This window comes from Lepisosteus oculatus, unplaced genomic scaffold (genome assembly GCF_040954835.1).
Source record: "Lepisosteus oculatus isolate fLepOcu1 unplaced genomic scaffold, fLepOcu1.hap2 HAP2_SCAFFOLD_48, whole genome shotgun sequence".
Taxonomy (NCBI): Eukaryota; Metazoa; Chordata; class Actinopteri; order Semionotiformes; family Lepisosteidae; genus Lepisosteus; species Lepisosteus oculatus.
The window spans coordinates 343251-356757 of record NW_027168020.1 but is presented as its reverse complement, the minus strand read 5'-3'; the positions used below and the strand labels follow the sequence as shown (position 1 = coordinate 356757).

The 13507-nt window shown below is 46.8% G+C and overlaps 1 non-coding gene across 1 annotated transcript; it reads left to right on the top strand.

Annotated features, from left to right (window-relative positions):
* The first annotated feature begins 2969 nt into the window (after window positions 1-2969).
* Window positions 2970-3111, top strand: LOC138230228 (U4 spliceosomal RNA). Its single transcript, XR_011186263.1, has one exon. It is a non-coding gene; the product is annotated as a U4 spliceosomal RNA (small nuclear RNA).
* Window positions 3112-13507: the final 10396 nt, after the last annotated feature.

Sequence of the window (13507 nt, the reverse complement as noted above, 5' to 3'; positions counted from 1 at the left end):
CGCCTCACCGACAAGGGCCACCGTTTTGACTGGGACTCGGGCTGTGAGACTGCCTTCGGCCGGTTGCGTGAAGCTCTGGTGGGGGCCCCCGTGCTGGCCTACCCCGACCCGCGGTTGCCGTATGTTCTCGACACCGACGAGAGTGACTCGGGGGTGGGTGCGGTGTTGGCGCAGGAGGGGCCGGATGGGGAGCGCGTAGTGGCCTACTATAGTCGGGCTCTGACTAGGCCTGAGCGGAACTACTGCGTGACCCGTCGCGAGCTGCTGGCGGTGATGGCGGCGGTCCACCACTTCAGGCCGTACCTGTTCTGGACCCGGTTCCGGTTGAGGACCGACCATGCGTCCCTCACCTGGCTGCTCCACTTTAAGGAGCCAGAGGGGCAGATGGCGCGATGGATAGAGATCCTGCAGGAGTACGACTTCACTGTCGTGCACCGTGCGGGGTCTCGCCATCTCAATGCCGACGCTCTCTCGCGGCGCCCCTGCGAGGCCGCGGACTGCCATCACTGCGCCCGGCGGGAGCAGCGAGAGGAGGCTGTCCGCACCGTGGCAGGGGTGAGCACCGCGGCCACGGCCCGGGAGGGGCCGCTGGGGGTGGGCCTGCCAGACCTGGAGCAGCGTCAGGCAGCTGATCCTGACGTGGGGCCGGTGCTCCGCTGGAGGGCAGCAGGAGTGCGGCCTATGCGAGAGGAGCTCGCCCCGCACCCGAAGTCCGTCAAGGCCCTCTGCGCCCTGTGGGAGGCCTTGGAGGTAAAGGACGGGGTGCTGCGCCGGGGGTGGCGGGTACTCTCCAGTGGCGAGGTACGGTGGCAGCTGGTGGTGCCTTAGTCGCTCCGCGGGGCGGTGCTCCGAGCGGTGCACGGCCAGCCGGGTGTGGGGCACTTCGGCGGTAAAAAAACCCTGCAGCGTCTCCGAGGCCATTTTTATTGGGGTCTTTGCCACTGGGACGTGGAGCGGTACTGCCGAACGTGTGCGGTGTGCGTGGCGCAGAAGGGTCCCCCCGAGCGCTCTCGGGCCCCCCTCCAACAACACCAGGTGGGGGCTCCTATGGAGCGCACCGAGGCCGGGAACCGCTACGTCTTGGTGGCCATGGATTACTTTACGAAGTGGCTGGAGGCCTACGCCCTCCCGGACCAGAGTGCCCCCACGGTGGCCGATGCACTGCTGGAGGGGATGTTTGCCAGGCTGGGGGTGCCGGAGGAGTTACACAGTGACCAGGGGCGTAACTTCGAGTCCCAGGTCTTCGCCAGAGTGTGCCAGCGCCTGGGGATTACTAAGACGCGGACCACCCCGCTGCATCCCCAGAGCGACGGGTTGGTAGAGCGGTTTAATCGGATGCTCGCCATCCAGCTGGCCACCCTGGTGTCCCGGCACCAACGGGACTGGGACCGCCACCTCCCCCTTGCGCTCTGGGCGTATCGGACCGCGGTCCAGGAATCCACCGGGTGCACCCCGGCCTCGCTCATGCTGGGCCGGGAAATGCGATCACCGGTGGACCTGGTCTTCGGCCTGCCGCCCGGAGACGGGTCGGCACCACCGGCTGGACCGGACTACGAGTGGGACCTGCGGCAGCGGATGCAGCGGGTGCACAGCTTTGCACGGACCCACCTGACACAGGCGGGGGTCCGGCAGAAGCGGTACTACAACCTGCGCTGCAGGGGGCCTGCCTTCCAGCCCGGGGACTCGGTTTGGGTGTACAACCCGCGCCGCCGCAAAGACCTCAGCCCTAAGCTGGCCCCGTCGTGGGAGGGGCCCGCTGAGGTACTCGGGGTGGTGGGCGAGGTCTGCTACCGTGTCCGGTTGCGAACACGGGGGAGAGTGGTGGTCCTGCACCGAGACCGCCTGGCCCCCTACCGGGCCCGGGAGGAGGAGCCGTGTGGGGAGGCTCCAGAGGAGCAGCCGGGGCCGGAGCCGGCCGATAGTGGGGCGTCCGTGGATCGCCAGCCGTCACCGCGGCGCAGCGGCCGCTCACGCAGGGTTCCGCAGCAGTTGGCCGAATACGAGTACAGCCTGAGGGGGGTGTTCGACATCGGCGAGACGCCAGACGCTTCAGGTGGGGGCAGTGTAACGCCCTCGCCTGGTGGTGAGGAGGAAGCGCCCCCAGGCGCTCGTAGTACCGCTGGGCATGCTGGGAGTGGTAGCCGGGGAGAGTCTGAGGGTCAGCACGATGACCAGCGGCTGACCCTACCTGTGTAAATAATGTCCTAGTGATTCTAGTGCCCTGTGTAGTCCTGTAAAAGTGTAGTGTGTTGTTAGATAATTACCACCCTAACTATGTGTACGTGTTCCGTCAGTCTCCTCATGTGTGTGTAGATCCTGTGTTTGGTTTTGTGTGGTTGTAAACGAATAAAGCTAATGCTTGTTTGTTAATCGCGTCTCCACTCATCCTTGTTCTGTAAAGAACCTGTAAACGCTACAATATTGTTAATTGCTGTAGCTAAACGTTCAAATGAGTTTCATGGCCAGATGGACTGTTTCCTCCAGCGGTATAGTATTGCAGTGAGACAGCACGATGCCTGCAAGACTATGTCACGCTAAACGCCACAGATTGTGTTTGTCCGTTCGTGTCAGTCATCCTGCAGCCACGGGAAGTGGGACACAAACATGCTGCAATGCTTTCAAGACGTTAGGATTTGTTTGTGCAACATCCGAGAAGAGTACTTGTGGCTTGAATGTGGACTGTACGTGCCCGCCCCCTTTCCTCTGTAGTGCATGAGTTCCTCCCGGCATGCCCTTCGTCATTGTTCTGTCATCTTGTATTTAAAGGGTTGTATTTCTGCTGCTGAAAATAAGCAACGGTTTTCTCACAACGCCCTTTGTTCCCAACGGAGCCCTTGTCTGTCATGAAATTCTTCAAAACCTCAAGCTAGAAGAAGAAGACGACAAATATGAAGCGTTACAGCAACGACATGCCATGAGACGATTGATAACGATTTCCATAGGATCCCCGCGGTTGCCTGGCAACCGTCAGCTTTGCGCAGTGGCAGTATCGTAGCCTGTGAGGTTTAGCCGAGGCGCGATTATTGCTAGTTGAAAACTTTTCCCAATACCCCGCTTCCACCGGTTTGCAATACAATCGACGAAAGCAATTTTTAACAGTCTCGTCAGAGACTGAGCAAGGTGTTTAAAGACAGATTTTGTCATGGTGACATCATGGTAGAAAGAAACGAGCTTGTTACGTCTCAACAGAAACGCTCTTTAGCTCTTTCAGCGTTATGCAGAGAACAGCGTCTGTCGAGATTACTTTTGTGTCAGCGCGAAACGCCGTGTGCTGTCAGTTTGATTTCATATTGCTCGTAGCGGCGCCCGGCTTTTGTCTGTCAAATGTTAGGTTGCGCTTCTTCATGCTGCATCGTCGGCATGAGTGGAGCTTTTTAAACGTCTGTACTTACTGCGCCCCATAAGAAATCGTTTGTCCCCGTTCAAAAGAGATTGTGCGATGTCCTGCAGCGTTCGCAAAGCAAACCTTTGACAGTTTGAAAAGAGGAATTTATTCTGCTTCCTGTGCGTGCAGTAGTTACAAAGTTGAACGCCTTTACACGATCTGCTGCAGTTTTCAGTGGGCGGGCTTTGTCAAACGGCTTGGAAAAACGCACTGTTTCGGCTCGGGAAACATCCCAGTGGGCATTGATTCGTCGAATATACGTATATTTACGGCGAAAATACGGCTATACGTATATATACGTCGCCTCGACGTATAATCAACGTCGAATTGCAACCGTAAAATCGACGACATGAATAAACGCATATATAACGTCGAAAACACATCTAACACAGTGCCTGAGGCCTTTTACTGTATGTATCGTGTGTGCCGCAACTAGGAGTATACGGCACTCTGCACAGTGTACGAAGTAAATTATTTTCGCAGTAATTAATTTATTATATTTACTATATTTATTATACACGTGTAAATTAATTACTGCGAAAATAATTTACTTCGTACACTGTGCAGAATCAGCGGTTTTACAGTATATATCGCCTTTAAAGGTGGCTTCTCAAAACGCTTTACGGGATAAAAACAACCAGAACAGCAGCAACAACAATATTGTATTTCGTTGCACTTTGAAAACCAAGTAATAACTTAACTATACAGTACGTGCAAACGTTTCGTATGTTGCTGTCGTGAATGCCTGCGTACCCATAAGTATCTTATTTGCCTTGTGTCTGTCTACAGTATATCTGTCCCACTACCCCCCTCTCTCCCTCAATTCAATTCAATTCAAGGTGTTTTATTTGCATGACAGATGGGTACAAGCAGTGTTGGGTATGTATATTGTAACACTTACTGCCGACAGGCACTGTGTAAGACCCGGCGTACCAGAGCAGCGCACCGAGGAAGCGTTTGCATTTATAACTTAGTTTTTAAAATTAGTCAAGCAATATGAACTCCCGGAGTGCTGGCTGTGACGAATTAAACCGGTCTCACAGGTATTCAAAGTAGGAAGTACAGTGTTAAGTGGTAGCTGGGCTACTCCCTCAATAGAATCGCTTTAAGGAAAAGCATTTTCAGAGAGCAATCATGCTGTGTTTATGTAGAAAAAGCGATTAGGTTTATGAGCAATCTAATTACCTATTTGCTTAAAACGCTATATAAAATAAAGTTTTTTTAGAGATGAATGATCAGTGTCGCAGTTTAAATAATGGGAGTCTGGAAACTAACACACAGCACCACCAGATTTAATATCGCCATAAAAACGCTATCAAATAATGTGACTAGGCACAGAAAAAGTTTACAGCACAGTACAATAATAAATGCTGACCATGACTTTAGAAGCATAAATTACCTTACACTCAATTTAAACACAAGCTGTCTTTCTGTATGAACCTCTAAGCTGGTTCATACAGAAAATGTAGAAATGCATTAGCCTGATTATGATTAAAAAACACATAATTAAACACGCGTTTGCGATTTAAATCACAACACGATTTAAATCAATATAAATGTTTATATTGTAACGCATACTGTCCAGCCTCCATTTCTCTATAAAAATTTATTCTGTTGCACACACACACACTAGAAGCAGGAACCGCTGTCAGAAGGGAAGATATGTTCAAAATATCGCAAATATCGATCATGTTGCGATATTTTGAAATATAAAAGTCAATTGATTGTCCATAATATCGCTTACCTATTTTTTCGAAGATATGTTTGTTAAAAGAAAAGTCCAGCACCCGCTGGATTTGAACACACAACCTGCCAGTTGATAGTCACACACCTAGACCAGTCGGCTACAAGACAGCTCGCATGAACAGCCAGGCGAAACAGCCCTACACAGCCCTGTCGCAGTACACGGATATAATCATACCGTTATTAAATTCTTTAGATACGCGATTCCATATTATATTCCCTTTTAATCAAATTCTAAAAGTATGCTTGTTGACTCTGGAATCATGTTAGTTAAAGACTTCGAAGCTTACAATGTTTAGGGAGAAATGGAATACTGGTGTGTATTTTTTTCTTTAAAGTACCAAGACCAGCTATATACTGTATGTTTATGTTCCAAAATTAATATCGTTTATGGCCTTCACACGCGTTACAGTATGCTCCTATTCTTTTTATGCTCAGCTACTAAGATTTCCCTTCAGTGGTAAAATTCAATATCTACAACAGGCACAGTAAAGACATTTACAGTAAGTCTTTCTACGACAGACCAACGGACCACGAGTGCCCCTGTCGGTCAACCAATCACGCACCGCGGTACCCCATGTCATCTTACCTGCGGTACGTGTCTGTACCGCTCACTTTGAATGGCTGCATCTGTAGCTGATCACTGTCAGTCAGGGAGCTCAGAGGTGAAAAGCCTGTTTGAGAGACAATTCGCTGTCGATCAGTTCAATATGTTCCGTACCAGCTCGGCACACCTGAGATCATCTTGGTAGCTGTGTAGCTCAGATGAGTGAGAGCGTGTGTGTGTGTATCACCGTGATTGGATGCCGGTCCTTCTCAGGTCACAGTAAACCTTCTGCTGCCTAACCTCCCTAATTTTGGGGATCCCTTTGAAAAAGCAAAGGAAAACTAAACTGGCTCTTCATCAGCGTGATCGACCCCACCCAGTGTGCCCCAGTGGCCTAATGGCTAAGACACTGGCCTCCTAAGCCAGGGATTGTGGGTTTGAGTCCCATCTGGGGTGCTCCTGTCCCATTTTGAGTGTACAAATGTCCTTGTGATTTGCAAAGCTACAACCCCACCTTACTCAGTGAGCGTCTCTGCTTTTCTCTCACATACAGTTGGGAGAAAAAATTTTGTAAACAGCCCTTCGGAATGATGTGGATTTCTGCATGAATGGCTCCTAACATGTGATCTTATCTTTATCTAAGTCATAATAATTAATAAAGAGAGTCTGATTTAACAAACAACACAGGCCCAACATTTGACATTGCTGTTTCTTTATTGACCAAATGGTTTAAACAATCAAGGTCATTGATGGAAAAAGTACGTGAACCCTTATATTAAGGAGCTAGTGGAACCTCCTTTATGACAAAAACCTCAACCCCCACTTTCTGTAGCGGCTGGTCAGACCTGAGCAGCGGTTAGGAGGTATTTTGGCCTATTCCTCTATGCAAAACTGTTTCAGTTCATGTATATTTTTGGGATGTCTTGCGCTGAACGGCCTGCTTCAGATCACGCCACAGCACTGCAATGGGATTGGGGTCAGGACTCTTACTTGGCCATCCCAAAATACGGAATTTCTTCTGTTTCAGCCACTCTGTTGTTGATGTACTCCTTTGTTTTTGTCATGCTGCATGACCCAGCGTCTTTCGAGTTTTAGATCACAGGCAGACACCCTGACATTCTGCTGTAGAATTTCCTGATACATCTTGGAATTCATCGGTCCCTCGATGATTGCAAGCCGTACAGCCTCCGCCATGCTTCCCAGGTGGGATGAGGTTTTGGAGTTGGTATGCAGTGTTTTGTTATCTCCAAACATAACGCTGTGCACATTTACCAACAAGTTCAACTTTTGTCACGTCTGTCCACAGAACATTGTTCCAGAAGTTGCTGTGGAACATCCATGTGGTCTTTAACAAACTTGAGAGGGGCAGTGGTGTTTTTTTTGGGGGGAGAGCAGTGGTTTCCTCCATGGTGACCTCGCATGATCACCGCTCCTGTTCAGATTTCTTCTTATGGTGGACTCATGAACACAGACGTAAGACAAAGTCAACCACCTATTCGCTAGATCCCATCCCCACTCAGCTAGTCAAAGATTCCCTCGAAGGACTGGCAGGACCTATAATTAGTATGATGAATGCATCGCTTGCGTCAGGCGTTGTACCTGATCAATTTAAGGTAGCGGTTGTTAGACCGCTCCTTAAGAAGTCAAATTTGGATCCACAAGTTCTTAACAACTACAGGCCTTTCTCAAAGGTCCCATTTCAATCTAAAAGTCTTGAGAGAATAGTTGTTGCCCAACGTCAATCGTAACTGGATTCAAATAATATACTTGAGAAATTTCAGTCTGGTTTCTGAAACTGCATTAACAAGAGTCGTAAATGATATTCTCTTAGCTACTGATGCGGGGAATGCAACAGTGCTTGTGCTTCTAGATCTTAGAGCTGCCTTTGACACGGTTGACCTCTCTGTTTTGTAACACAGGCTTGAGTTTGAGGTTGGCTTATTTGGAACCGTCCTTCAGTGGTTTACTTCACATTTAACTCATCGTTTTCATTATGCTCAAATATCTAATAATTGTACTGCTTCATCAACGTCACCAGTTCAATTTGGGGTACCAGAGGGATCAGTGCCGGGACCAATATTGCTCTCTCTCTCTACATGCTGCTGCTAGGTAGGATAATCCGAAAAAATAATATGAACTTTCATTCATATGCTGATGACACTCAAATAAACATTTTGTTTACACCAAACGACAACTCTTCTATTATCACTTTAGTTAAATGCATTAAGAAAGGAAATACTTGGATGTGTGAAAACTTTTTGTTACTCAACTCTGAGAAAAATGAGGATCTGTTGATCGGAGGCAACAATACTGATAGGACTACTATAACTTCAGCACTTAACTCAGAGGATTTAAACATTTGCCTCAAAGAGACAGCACGTAACCTAGGCGGCATATTAGACACAAGGCTCTTAACAACTTGCATTGTTAAGTGCCTTGGGACAACCTTGTTGTGAAAGGCGCTATATAGAAATACATTGATTTGAATTGAATTGACAATGTAAAATGTTGTGTGTGTTGTTTGTTAAACAAGACTGTCTTTATTTATCAAAAAATAAAAGGAATTTGCTAGGAATGCAAATGTTAGGTTGCGCTTCTTCATGCTGCATCGTCGGCATGAGTGGAGCTTTTTAAACGTCTGTACTTACTGTGCCCCATAAGAAATCGTTTGTCCCCGTTCAAAAGAGATTGTGCGATGTCCTGCAGTGTTCGCAAAGCAAACCTTTGACAGTTTGAAAAGAGGAATTTATTCTGCTTCCTGTGCGTGCAGTAGTTACAAAGTTGAACGTCTTTACACGATTTGCTGCAGTTTTCAGTGGGCGGGCTTTGTCAGATGGCTTGGAAAAACGCACTGTGTTTCGGCTCGGGAAACATCATGAGAAGTGTCCTGCATGTTTTCTGTGTATAGCTGTCTTTTAACGCATACAGAATTCATTCGAAATCATTGATTTCTCCAATTAACAAGGGTCCCTTAAAGGATGAGTCAAAGTAACGTCTAATCGGATTAGTTTCCTTAGAGCTGGTTCAGAGTTTGCTCAAGAGTTTACCTTTCACAGATGCGCAAAGAAGAATGTTGGGGGTGCACGCTTCAAGGTGCCTTACAGCTGTAGGGAGTGATTCGAGACGATTCGTGGCGTGTGCTCGTTCCCATATACCGTACGCCCCGGGGTGCAGTGCTAGGATGACGTACAATACCGCTTGGGCACGTAACGGCGTTATATGCAAGTGCGGGACGTGAGGGTTTTCGTTTGTTCATTTTGTTTTGCTCTGCTTTGCTTTGTTTCGTGGTCAAGAGGCGTAAGGTAAGTCGTAATCCAGGGAGAACACTGGTGGCAAACAGTCCGAGGTGAGAGGCGAGGTCCAAAGTCGAAAAGGCAGAAGGGGAGTCCAATATCCAGAATAAACGAGGTAATGGAAAAAACGCCAGGTAGAGCTCTCAAGGAGTAGACTCAATACCAGCGGGAAGCTGGTAAAAATAGCACTGCGTACCGCACGGTGGAGTGTGTGCAGGTGGGTTAACTCGTGCGGCGGCGTTTGTTAATAATCACCCGCTGCTGGTGCTGTTTAGATTGCTTAAGAGTTGGTCTTAACTGCCTGGCGGTCATGACAAGCTCCTCTTTAAGCTGTGGTTTAGTTTTGCATTCATGTGTTTCTAGAGCAGTTATTTATGGGAGTGGGTGGGTCTTTCACAGAGGCTCAGGACAAATCCCCTGCATGAAAGTCTACTGTGTGCGTTCAAACAGTCACAGGTCAAGAGCCAGGCAGGAGGACAATGGACAGAAGAAGCAACGAACTAAAAATAAAAGAACGAATATGAAAAAGCCACCATCTTTTTCTTTTTGACATTTTCCGACTTTCATGCAAGCCAGGACAAAGTTGCTCGTAGCTACTTGTGGATTCAAATACTCTATCGAGTGCTTTGATGAGTTTTTGCAATTTGATTGTCGTCCTGTCAGCCTGTTTCTGTTTTTTTTTTCAATCTAGTGATGGAAAGTAAGAGGGAAATGATGGAGCAATCAATAACCGCTCCGGAAAAATGGCAGAAAGAAATGGCCCGTCACTAAGGACATTTGTGAAGCAGAGGAGTGACATCACCACAAAGGCGACTTATTCTGCTGATCGTTTTGGTGAATAATGATTGAGGCGCGTTAAGAGAAAGGTAGCTGCGTCAGCATGCTTAGGCTGCAAAGGATAAAGCAAAGGTTTACTCCATGCTGAAAAGAGAAGAAAAAAAGCACAACGTTTCGGCTGTGGAGCCTTCTGCGCCATCTTCTTTAGCGATGGTGATGATGTTTACATTGGAAAAACTGAGACACGCATACTGGAAGGGCTTGAACCACCAACTGTTCAGTTAACAGCCAAATGCACTAACCGATTGCACCACAGAGTCTGACGGTCTTTTGTGCTCCCTACATTTGCAGGTTTATGGTCAAAGAAAACAATCGTTTGCGCTTCTTGTAGTCAGCAATATTTTTTCACTGACAACCAAGAAATGGATTTCATCTTTCACAAAATGTATGGATTTCTTCAAAAACAAGTTATTCCAGAAAGGAAATGAATTCTTGCATTAAACTGAACAAAGCTGTACATGTTTGTCTGAAATGATACATTTGGCACAACAAGACACGGAGAGAGGCACAGCTGGTATTCAGACCCAGGATCGCCTGCTTACTAGGCAGGCACTTTAAGCCACTAGGGAGCACCGCACTTTTACAGACACTTGGACACATCTGCGCTCGGTGTGCACTTAACATAATCTCTGAGCCCGTGCCTCTTTCCCGTTTAATAGCAGAACTGACGCCAAGAGAAATGATGAGAAATGGCATTTATCGGGCACTTTTCATGTCCAAGGAGCTCAATGCCCTTGACACCTCCCCAAGGCGACAGAGCTGTGCATTCTTTGGCGACACCATTTTTTCTTTTGTTTAATTTCTATACTTATTGATAGAATAAAAACGATATGTCATGTACTGTAAGGGAAATGTCTCTTTTCATGGGGAAAGCTAGCACCAGCAAATGTTGTGTTTAGAAGAAGTGATTTAACATGACACGTGACCTAATTTACCGGAGCAAAAGCTCACCCAGCAAGCCCTGCTTTACTTCTACAGGAGAGAAGTACTGTAGAGTCTGCAAGATGTTCAGCTGGGTAGCTACGTCAGCATGCCTCGGCTGCAAAGGAACAAGTAATAGGTTTATTGCATGCTGAAAAGAGAAGAACGGAAACACAGCGTTTCAGCTGTGAGGTCTTCTCACACCTGAAGAAGCCTCACACCTGTAAAAGGCTCCATGGTTTTCTTTCTTCTCTTTTCAACATGGAATACACCTATTGTCTGCAAGATGTGACAATTTCATGGTGTTTTGGAAGAAAACCTTTTTTCTTTGAATTCAAAATCAATCGGAATTTCAGCACGACACAATACTTTTTCTGTTTTAAGGAGATGATATTTTAAACCTGGTAAAAATAGTAGGAAACACAAGTTTCTTGCTGTGAAAATTTAGATGGAGAAGTGTACTACTAGTAGCAGTGTAGAGCTCTCTGTGGTGGAGTGCAAGCGCATGTTCTATGGGCCAGTGGCGTAATGGATAACGCGCCTGACTTTGGATCAGAAGATTGTAGGTCTGAGTCCTGCCTGGCTCGTGAGGCTTTTAAACCTCTCAGGTTCCTCGGTAACAGGTTGCCGTCATGTATATGAACTATAGAAAAGCATTTGCCACAACCCGTAAATTAGCACGCAAGTGCGGGCTAGTTAACACAGAACTGTATGGAGATCATCTCCAGCTCCGAGCTCAATTGCAATGAAAAAAAATGCAGAACAGAACTGGAGAGCAGCTGAATTTGTGCTCAGTAGGGTGGGGAGGACTCAGCATTACTATTGTTCTAATTGGCATGAACTGCAGGGGATCTGAATCAGAACATGTCAGTTAGTTCGATCATTGCGTCAATATGTAGGCCACGTTAATACAGAATTATTACTTTGTCTGTCTCGTCTTTGTATATAGCTGAATGTCCCTGACAATTTCATGTTAGTTTTTAAGAACGACATTGGTGCTAATATATACATATATAGCATATAAGGAACACGTAAAAGTTTAGTCCATGCTGAAAAGATAAGAAAATCGCCACAACGTTTCATCTTGGAATAAATCTTTACTTGTTGTTTTGCAGCCTACCCATTCTGACCTTACTCCTCCCTTGAAATTCCCTAACAGATAAGGGTACGTAACGGCTCATGCGATGCTCAGTTGCAATTTGTCCCAAAACAAACAAGAACAGCAGCTGAGGGTTTGAGTTTGAACATGGATTGTATTAAAGCAGCTTTTATTTCCATTGATAAATGCTAGATATTCCTACAGAGATTCTCCAGGTGAGTAAGCGATTCCTGTTTCTGTTTCTATTTCTGTTTCATATATATATACAGTATATATATATGTTACATGTGTCTCTGCAATAGTATAAATGTGTTATACACTATCAGGGGCTGCTTTTTTGTGCACCTCATCTACAACAAGGGTTTTTTTTTCATTTATGTTTGTGGACCTTCACCATTTGAGGAAGTGAGTTAGATAAGAAAGTTACAGGTATGGTGAGCAATGACTGACAAAGGCACGTACTGCGTATTCCTTACAGAAGAGTAAGCAATTTGTTCTAAAAAACACTGGCTAAAGTCCAACATCGTTAGCAATCTTATTACTTAAATAGAATTAACATCAATAAACTGTAAGGTGCTGGTACATGCGAGTAGATTTGATCTTCTATTAAACAAAAATGCAATTACAGCTCTAAAAAGGTCAACCTAGACTTCTGTAACAGATCTGTTCAGGTCATCGCTGTTCCTCTGACCTTGTGAGTCTTTGGAATTTTAAAAGTGTATTTTGCTTGCCTTTCATGTGGTCTGTGTACAAGTCACTGTGGCATATGCGGTCCTACACAGCCTTGCTATAGACGTGACGAGCCTCCGCTATGTTGCAATGGAGAACAGGTTCAGTATGGAGCTGCCGAGAAAATTCAGCTGGAAAGCTCGTTGCAGAAAAGCATCGTTATCTGCGTCCAGCTGCAAAGCGTTACTCGTGGGTGCTGAAGAATCGATTTCCAAGGCAGTGGGTCTAGGCGATTTAGAGTGTTAAAGGTCCCAGCGAAAACAAAACAGCGCTGGTCCTTTTTCATGCACGCACGAGAGCAAATGCAAAGGACACCGTAGTCGGCAGGATTTGAACCTGCGCAGGGAGACCAAAACAGATTTCAAGTTTGTTGCCTTAACCACTCGGCCACGATTACAGTAAATACGCCAGCTGTTGGCTTCTTGCTACAATCGAACAGGGAGTGCGAGGCGGCGGCGGTGGCGGCGGCAACTTTTTTCAAGTTCGCTCTCCGTTTAAGAAACCTTTTACGCCATACGTGTAAGCAAACACACACCTCAGAGTACTTAAGGGTGGCTTCAAGTTGGAATGATAAAGTCTCCCCGTTCGGACATGAAAATAGAACTTTCTTAGACAGAAAGAAATCAACAACGGAGACATGTGGACGACGATTTCAGTCACTGCACTTTGAATAGCATTTTTACTCGAGTTACAGGAGATGCACGAATGGCCCTTGACCTACGCTCTTACGAATGCCTTGGAACATTCAAAGAGAACAGCCCTCAAGTCCTGCGGTTTATTATAATGTTGTTGCGTGTCGAGGCAGTATTTGACTCCGTCCTACCGTTGAGACACGGGGCGTACTGTAAATGAACTGCACCTGACAGCTTTAGAAAAACACCTCGGCTCAGTACGGTGCTGAGAGCTCAGCGTTGCTGTTGTTCTAATTAGCACGCACTGCATCGGCTATGACC